The following is a 9,265-nucleotide window of genomic DNA, read 5'->3' on the forward strand; positions in this document are numbered from 1 at the left end:
GAGGACATTGTCACCTTCCCAGGAAGAGAAAGTTCAAAGTGGGTCCCATTAAGCTCATTGCAAGACTCCTGACTGCCAGACACTAATTGCATTTTCTGAGGCAGTGGGTGTAACGAATCTTGGGGAGTCCAGAGCTCAGGACTCCCCACACAGCTCGCCCCTGGCAGCCACAGCCCATTTGAAAGGACAGTGGGCGATATTAGTAGAGGCCATGGTGTGGCTGTGAGAGCTGTGCTTGGAGAATAAAGGAAGAGTAGACATTACCTCAGGACATTGGGACAAATGTGACGGTCTTACCTGCAGATGAGACGAGTGCAAACACTTCCAGCATCACATTGCAGTAGAGAAGTCTCTGAGCCTCATCAAGGATCCCCCACTCCTCCTCAGAGAAGACAACGGCCACGTCCTCAAAGTTCATATTCTGTCATAATGGGGACAGTTCAATCCACGATTAGCTTTTCTCCTAGGATTTCAAGGTCTTAATAATTCCCACCCTCCACATCCGTAATCTCCCTCTACACTTCATCAGACGAGACACCAGGCATTCGGCCGATCAAAGTCACTCTCTCCTTACATTCCTACTGTTACTGTGTCTTCCCACAACAATAAAGGCAGTTGAGCAGAGAGAAGATACCTGAGCTCTGGGCCTCACATGTAGGCCACACTGCCTCTTGTTAATACAGCGGTGTCACCAACATAGGGAAGAGAGATTTGTTGGCCATAAAGAAAATGTGAATGATTTATCACTTATTTTCTCAGGCAGTACTCTTGTTATCACCCAGATGTGCCTCAGAGACATGAAAAAACGTGACCTTGTGCTTCACCCATCTGGCTCTGATACCATGGTGTTGAGGCCATCACCTTGCACTACCTGCTCAACATAATTCTTTGAACCACACTTCTCTCACACAGCTTCATTTCCAGGGGCACATCTTCAAAGGCAACATAAATTTGCCATGACGAAAACACTGTATTTCCTACTCATCTTCTCCTCCAAATGTCTAATTCACAGCCTGTGTAATGTGTTTCTCTCTCTCTTTCCATTTTCCTTCCCAATTCCACTGCAAACATGCAAGCCCAGCTGTCAGCAATATATGTTATCTCGTTCCCATTGATCAATGTGTCAGCCCTCGACAACCATAGGAGGTGTGCATATATGTGACAGCTCAGCTCTGCACCTGGCAGGTCTCACCACAACACCCCTATTTTCATACAATTACAGTAAAATCCCTCATATCATCTTATATCAGCCAGTAAGCACCAAAAATGGACTCACTCCTCATTCACCCTTATTGCAACATCCAGTGTCCTGTGGCCATGAATTCACACTCCCTCTCCAAGGGAACATCACTCCTTCTCCCACACCTCTCCCACCTGCACTCCCACACCCACAGCCCCCATAGTCATCTCCTTGACTCCCTACTCATTACTCAGCATGTGTGGTGTAGTGACTGCTTGGCAAATACAAACAGGATTAAGTTCTACACCAGTGATGGCGAACCTATGACACGCAGTCAGAGGTGACTCACAAACTCATTCTTTTGTTTGATTTTTCCGTCTTTTTTTTTTAATTAAATCTTTATTGTTCAGATTATTACATTTGTTCCTTTTTTTCCCCCCCCATAACTCCCCTCCTCCCAGTTACCACCCCACCCTCCGCCCTCACTCCCCACCCACTGTCCTCATCCATAGGTGCACGATTTTTGTCCAGTCTCTTCCCACATCTCCCACACCCCTTTCCCCCCCAAGAATAGTCAGTCCATTCCCTTTCTATGTCCCTGATTCTATTATAATCACCAGTTCATTCTGTTCATCAGATTATTTATTCACTTGATTCTTAGATTCACTGGTTGATAGATGCATATTTGTTGTTCATAATTTGTATCTTTACCTTTTTCTTCCTCTTCCTCTTCTTAAAGGATACCTTTCAGCATTTCATATAATCCTGGTTTGGTGGTGATGAACTCCTTTAGCTTTTCCTTATCTGTGAAGCTCTTTATCTGACCTTCAATTCTGAATGATAGCTTTGCTGGATAAAGTAATCTTGGTTGTAGGTTCTTGGTATTCATCACTTTGAATATTTCTTGCCACTCCCTTCTGGCCTGCAAAGTTTCTGTTGAGAAATCAGCTGACAGTCGTATGGGTATTCCCTTGTAGGTAACTGAGTTTCTTTCTCTTGCTGTTTTTAAGATTCTCTCTTTATCTTTTGCTCTTGGCATTTTAATGATGATGTGTCTTGGTGTGGTCCTCTTTGGATTCCTTTTGTTTGGGGTTCTCCGAGCTTCTTGGACCTGTAAGTCCATTTCTTTCACCAGGTGGGGGAAGTTTTCTGTCATTATTTCTTCAAATAGGTTTTCAATATCTTGCTCTCTCTCATCTTCTGGCACCCCTATAATTCTGATGTTGGTACGCTTGAAGCTGTCCCAGAGGCTCCTTACACTATCCTCGCATTTTTGGATTCTTTTTTCATTTTGCTTTTCCGGTTGGATGTTTTTTGCTTCCTCACATTTCAAATCGTTGACTTGATTCTTGCACTCCTCTGGTCTGCTGTCGGGCGTCTGTATAATATTCGTTATTTCAGTCTGTGTGTGCTTAATTTCTAGTTGGTTCCCCAATATAAGATCGAGGGTCTTATTAGTTTTCGTGTAGATCTCATTAAGTTTATCGGCAGCTTCTAAACAGTTCTTGAGAGACCTTAAAAGTGTGGTTCTGAACTCTATTTCTTCCATTGACAATTTTGTCCTGTTTCTTTGTCTCCGCATTTTGTTATGCTTCCTTGGTGCACCCCCTAGTGGTCTTTGTTCGCAGTCTTATAGATAAATCTTGATTGTTGTAGCTAATTCCAGGGAGGGTTTGACCTCCAGGCCAAGTGGCTATGAGAATCAGCTGTGTCAGCAGTGAGAGAACTTCTGTCCTCTAGGGAGGTGCTAATCTAGCCTTTGCCTGAGGCTATCCGGCAAATGCCTCTGTGCAGGGCTTGGGCGGGGCGGGTTGCACAGGATCAACAGGGTGGGCCGGAGAGAGCAGTTATGGCGGCTCTCAGTCCTGTCCCAAGGGGCTCTGCCTCTCTGAGTCCCAGCACCCGCTGCAAAGCTCGGAGAGAAAGCTGCACTCGCTCTGACCGAAGCCAGACAGTCCCACTTCTCCCGTTTGAGTCTGGGTCCCTAAAGACTCGCCCGGATCTGGTGCTCAGAGTCTGCGACTCCCTCCCGATTGAAAACAACAACCCCGCCCTCCGCCCCCAGCCCGCTCCGCGCATACTCCGCACCTCAGAATTTGACTTCAGCACTGCGCCTCCTCTGAGTGTCCGTGTGCGTTTCTCTTTCCTCCTAGTTGTAGGACTTCGACTCAGCCAGCGTTCCTGTGGTTCTGGGTGATGTCCCTTCCGTTTTTTGGTTTCACTTTTGAAGTAGTTGTTCAAAGCAGCAAACTCCGGCGTTAACCTATGCCGCCATCTTGGTTCTCTGATTTTTCCGTCTTAAATGGCATTTAAATATATAAAATAAATATCCAAAATATAAATCTTTCTTACTAAGGTTGCAAAGATCAAAATATCTGTATATGTGACACGGCACCAGAGTTAAGTTAGGGTTTTTCAAAATGCTGACACGCCAAGCTCAAAAAGTTCGCGATCACTGCTCTGCACCAACTCTGAGAGTCCACACTCATTGAAGGAGCCTTGAGTCTTGTTATGAAGACCTCCCCCACCACCCGAATGTGTTTTTCTTCAACCTCACCAATTGAGAACCACAACAAGTCTTAGATATCTAGAGCCCACCTCCACCAGTGCTGCACATGATCTCCCATCCCCAGTCACAGCCCTCACCACTCAACACTCATGGCCGATAGCCCTCTACCCCTGTTGTATCAAAAATCAGCAAGCTGGACAAGACGCGTTAATGAGCCCATTAATTTGGAGTCATCTTTATTGCGTGCAGGTTCCAAGAAGATTACCTCTGTCAAGTTCTGAACACCCAAAGGAGGAATAATCCTCTTTATATATCTTTCTTAGGCCCTTGTGTCAGTTTTTTTTTGTAGACAGCTTGTAACCTTGAGTACATATGTAGGAAACACCTGTCATATCTATACAGACACCTGTAACCTTGAGTGTCATATCTATACAGACACCTGGCATCAATATCAGCGTATCAGTTAGATTGTTAGCTTTCAAGGTCAGGCAATTAAGTTTATCTTTTCTACTCAAGCAAAAGACAAAGTTATTCTATAGTCTGAAAATAAAAGTTCTGACCTACAGAGTAAGAGACGGTCTTAGAATATCAGAGTAGTTCCAACAGCAGTTTTTTAAAGGAGGGATTCCTAAGCTTCACCCCATACCCAGTGAGTCTCACAGACGGCCACTCATGTCCTTCACCAGTGGATCTCAACCTTCCTAATGCCACGTCCCTTTCATACAGTTCCTCATGTTGTGGTGACCCCCAAGCATAAAATTATTGTGGTTGCTACTTCATAAGTGTAATTTTGCTACTGTTATTAATCATAATGTAAATATCTGATATGAGGGATGTATTTTCATTTGATTTTAATTGGAGGCCCTAGGTCAGTGGTCGGCAAACCATGGCTCTTGAGCCACATGCGGCTCTTTGGCTCCTTGAGTGTGGCTCTTCCACAAAATACCACGTGCGGGCCCACACATACAGTGCGATTGAAACTTCGTGGCCCATTCGCAGAAGTCAGTGTTTGGCCTGGGTGGGTCTATTTTGAAGAAGTACTGTTGATATTTGGCTCTGTTGACTAATGAGTTTGCCGATCATTGCCCTCTGTCGACGGAAACAAGGTGAGAATGGGGCTGGTGCATATTTACTTATTAAACACTCACCCGGAATATTGTGAGCCTTCGAGTATTCTGGGGTGTTGCACTCAGTCTGGCCACACCAAGGCTCACAGAATATTCCTGGTGAGTGTTTAATAAGTAAATATGCACCAGACCCAAACTCACCTTCTTTCCATGGACCTCGGGCCTCGAATTAAAATAAAATGAGGATCTACAACTCCTCTCTGGTCCAGGCGGTCTTCACTCCTTTTGAGTCGTCTTCATCTTGAACAAGTCCTCCGAGTCCTAGATGCTCTTTAACTGCTCTCTCAAATACCTCATACCCTAACAGGCACAAACAAGTGTTTGTTCATGTTTATCTGCAATGAATATGAACCTTCCCACTATGAATGTCTTCATGCCAGATGATGGTGCTTCCAAATCCCCAGATGCTAAATACAAACCTTCATCTCATCTCTGACTCTTACCCCACCCTGCCCCTCTTTCAAACTCAAAATTAGAAAATGCAGGTGGCCACACCTAAAATACTAATCCCAGATCCAAGTGTGTCTTCCATCTCCAGGGCTACCATAAGGGGCCAGTTACCATCCCACTCTCCCAGAGGATCTCACCACCTCCCTATCACCCATATTGCTCTCCATGCTGCAGCCACAGGGCGTCTAATGAGACCTGAGTCAGATCACCTGCCTCCGCTGCTCCAAATCTCCCATTGCCCCCATCCCCTGCAGAACAGACAACCGTGTGGTCACAATGCTCCTCTACACCTGACTCCGCTCCCATTCTTACCTGTTCCCATCAAAGAGAAATGCATTCCTGCAGGTTCCAGAACCAGCTGTCCTCACTCTGAGCCTCGACCACATGTGAAACCTGTGCCTGGAAGGACCTCCTACATCTCATTCCACTTTTTGCCAGAAAAACATGGACCACTTCATACAACCTTAGTCATGGACTTAGAATTCTGGACTGAGTATCTGCAGGTCCCAGGGCAGGAAAAGGGGCGGATAGCCCCAGGACACCTCAACCTCAGAGGCCACGAGAGTGTGAGGCCCTGAAAACAGCTCCACAACCCAGACCCTTATGTGGCTCTGCAACTGCAGGAACATGTAGGATCTAAAGGTCTGTTGAGGGCCAGGAACCCACCCCAGGACCCGGAGCCTCAGGCTGCTCAGGGCCCTGGCCCCGCCCTGGTGCTGGGTGATGCCTGCATTCCTCCAGGGCTTGGTGCTCAGTGCACACTCTTGTCAAGTTCCTTATCTTTCACAGCACTCCTCCTTCCCACCCCTAACTCCTCTCCTCTCCCATTTAAGGTGTGATTCTTATCAGCAGTTTGGGGAAATGTTTGGAATCCTACCTCAGATAACGTCCCTCTGCTGTTCACAACCACCCATGGCCCCAGCGTCCTGAGGATGAACGTAAAACTCCTCACACAAAACTTTGCCTCATCTTCTTTGTTGCCTTTAAACACAAAACAGACCTGGGTTTCCCGAGTCCTCACAGCTCAGCCACACCCCCACGGCCTGACTGAGTGGCATTGCACCCTGTCACCCTCTTTCACCCCATCACATATTGTGTCACCTACAAGCTACTCACTGTTCTGGGTGCTGGGAGGCGAGCTGCAGTGCCTGACAGCATGGTAGGATGGAGGGTAAATGGGGTGAGGCTGAGTTGACCTCAGTAAGCAGAAAGGAGTCCGGGAAGCATGGAGACCTCAATCCGGCCTGCTGCAAGTCAACAAGCCTCAGACACCGCCTGCACAGCGGGAACGCTGCCTCTGATGGCTTGTCCTAGTCCTGATGCTGCCCACTGGGCCCTCTAAGTCGATAGAACGAGGAGGTAAAAATGTCCACCTGGAGGATTAATCTGGGAGTCACGCCCAAACCAATGAGCGCCAGGCTCAGGGGCCTCTCCTGGGCTTTCATTGGCTAAATGCAGCCATCATTAGGCGCATTGCCCTTTGGGTAAGGAACTTTCCAGGCCGCGCAGGTGGCATTAGGATCCCAGTCACTGCCAGGCCATTGAGCATATTGGGGTTGGGGCCCCCGAATGGCTGCGGGAAAAGACAACCTTCGGTTTTGGTGGCTGGTGGCAGGGTTAAGGGGAGTGTTGTCTGCAACGGAGCCCTTATTTGGAGATATTACTTCAGTCTCCATGAAGGTCAGAATGCTCCCTTAGGTAAAAATTATGTCAATTATTCCTGAAGACCACAAATCTAAGTGGATATGTAGATAGTTACATTTTTAAAATTTTATTTTGAGGGCGAAAATGACAGGGAGAGAGAAAAACACAGGTGGGGAGCCTCCTCCCCACCCTTACCCACCGTCTGGGCATCCAGCCAGGAACCTGTCTTGTGGCTCCACCAGGAATTGCAACCTTTGTGTACGTGGGAGGACAGTCAAACAACGGAACCACTCCAGGCCTCAGAGGGTTTTTTTATTATGATGATGATTTTATAAAATATATTTCATTGATATTTTACAGAGAGGAAGAGAGATAGAGAGTTGGAAACATCAATGAGAGAGAAACATCTATCAGCTGCCACCTGCACACCCCCTACTGGCGATGTGCCCGCAAGCAAGGTGCATGCCCTTGCCCGGAAATGAACTCGGGACCTTTCAGTCCGCAGGCCATACTCTAGCCACTGAGCCAAACTGGGTAGGGCCAGAGTTTCTATTTTATTTTTTTAAAAAATCTGAACACTAAAGATTTAATTTTTAAAAAAGAACAACAAAGACTAGATTGTCTTTCCCGATCTTCCTTCCTCACTCCTGGTCGGGGCACCCCCTGCAGGCCGCTGTCTCAGCACACCCTCAGCACCTGCTGCAGATGGAGGCGCACCTCCTGGGCGGTGTCCCAGGGCACCACGGTGGCAGGGAAGGAGCTGGGCTCGGCCTTCTGTGCTTCCTGGATCAGGCGGTGCATGGGGTAGCCGCGGCGCGGGAAGGCCACGTCGCCGCCGGCCAGCAGCCCCAGGGGGCAGAAGTCATTGGCGCCGTCGCCCACGTAGAAGAGGCGCTGGAAGTGCACGCCGTCCTGGGCGCGCTCGCGCAGGTAGTCGCTGAGCACCTTGTGCTTGCACATGTTGCTGGGGCACCGCGCGCAGCTGTGGGAGTGGAAGGGCCGCAGCGCCAGCAGCCCCCGCGCGTCGGGCCCGGACGGGTTGCTGAGGATGCGGCGGAACAGGCCCAGGTGGCCGGCGGCGCGCAGCGCGCTCTCCACGCCGAAGGTGTTGGCATCGGAGATGACGATCACCTCGAAGCAGGCTCCCTGCTTGGCCACAAACTGCAGCAGGTCGCCCATGCCCGGGGACAGGGGCATGGCCTCATAGACAGCACGCAGGTCCCGGGGCTGCACACCCTGCTCGCCCAGGTACCTGAAGACCCTTTGCATGTACTCGTTGTAGCAGCCCTCGCGGTAGGTGGCGCGCAGGCTCTCTGGCAGCCGCTGGCCTGGCGCGGTGCGCAGGATGGAGTCGTCGCTGTCTTGGTCCACGATGGTCTCGTCAAAATCGAAGGTCAGGAGGAAGCGCAGGGTGCCCTGCACAGCCATCCTGCCGTCCTGGGAGCAGGGGGAGGGAGAGCAGCCGGAGGAGGGAGCAAGCGAGAGCAGGCCCTGCAGGCGAAGACCTGGGAGAGGCTGGTTAGCAGGCCTCAGCCAGAGGCACTAGCACATCCAAGACCTGAGGAGGACCCAAGGCTGGTTAAGCCCGGGGAGCACCCAACGCCACAGCGGCGCCTACCCCAGCTCCCTGCCCGCACCCTGGGCACCTCTGAGTTAACAGTGCTGGGATTTATCCTCAGAGGACCAGCAGCCTAGCCAGGTTCTGTAGCCAGGATCTCCAGACAAGTTCTGTGTTTCTTGTCTTGTTACATCTGTATTTATACCAGTTGATTTTAATCCTATCATTTCTATTCCAAAGGTTAGGGCGTTTCTTATCTCCATTCCAAGGTTACCCTATTGTTTTATTAAGCTACAAGGAAGTAACTGAGAGAGATTATCACAAGTAAAGATTATGTAGCTTAAGGGTGATTTTTCATATTTAAAGCGATTCATTACCCGCCTGGCTCTTAGTTAAGGGGTTTATTCCCTCCCTAACTCCAGGGAAAAATCCTCACCTGGGGAAACAACCTTTCTCTGGGAGGTGGTCCAATTTAAAACACATAGTGTTAAGAGGGGGAGCAAACATGCCATATATGCCAGGTCCCTCGAAACATAAGCTGTGCAGATGTTTCTTCCCTGCAGCGACTGTGTCAAGCAGCAAGGGTGGATCGGCTTCTGGCACAGAGGAAATCATTGCTAAGCAAAAACTCTTGAGATCTCATGGAGACCAGTACGAGCAGCATGTAGGCAGTTTTGACGTCAGTGTTCCTTAGAAAAAAGAAGAGACCATACAATAACTCTAAAATGTGTTTCACTTTTAACAAAGAAATGTGGAAGTTAGGTACAAGGCTAGCAATGTCCATGGGGTTACTAACA

General features: G+C 48.8%; 1 pseudogene; it reads right to left on the reverse strand.

Annotated features, from left to right (window-relative positions):
* Positions 1-7,588: 7,588 nt before the first annotated feature.
* On the reverse strand, positions 7,589-8,461 carry LOC132216465 (phosphoethanolamine/phosphocholine phosphatase-like; annotated as a pseudogene).
* Between the last annotated feature and the right edge of the window lie 804 nt (positions 8,462-9,265).

Source organism: Myotis daubentonii, chromosome 15, assembly GCF_963259705.1.
Source record: "Myotis daubentonii chromosome 15, mMyoDau2.1, whole genome shotgun sequence".
In the NCBI taxonomy this organism is placed as follows: Eukaryota; Metazoa; Chordata; class Mammalia; order Chiroptera; family Vespertilionidae; genus Myotis; species Myotis daubentonii.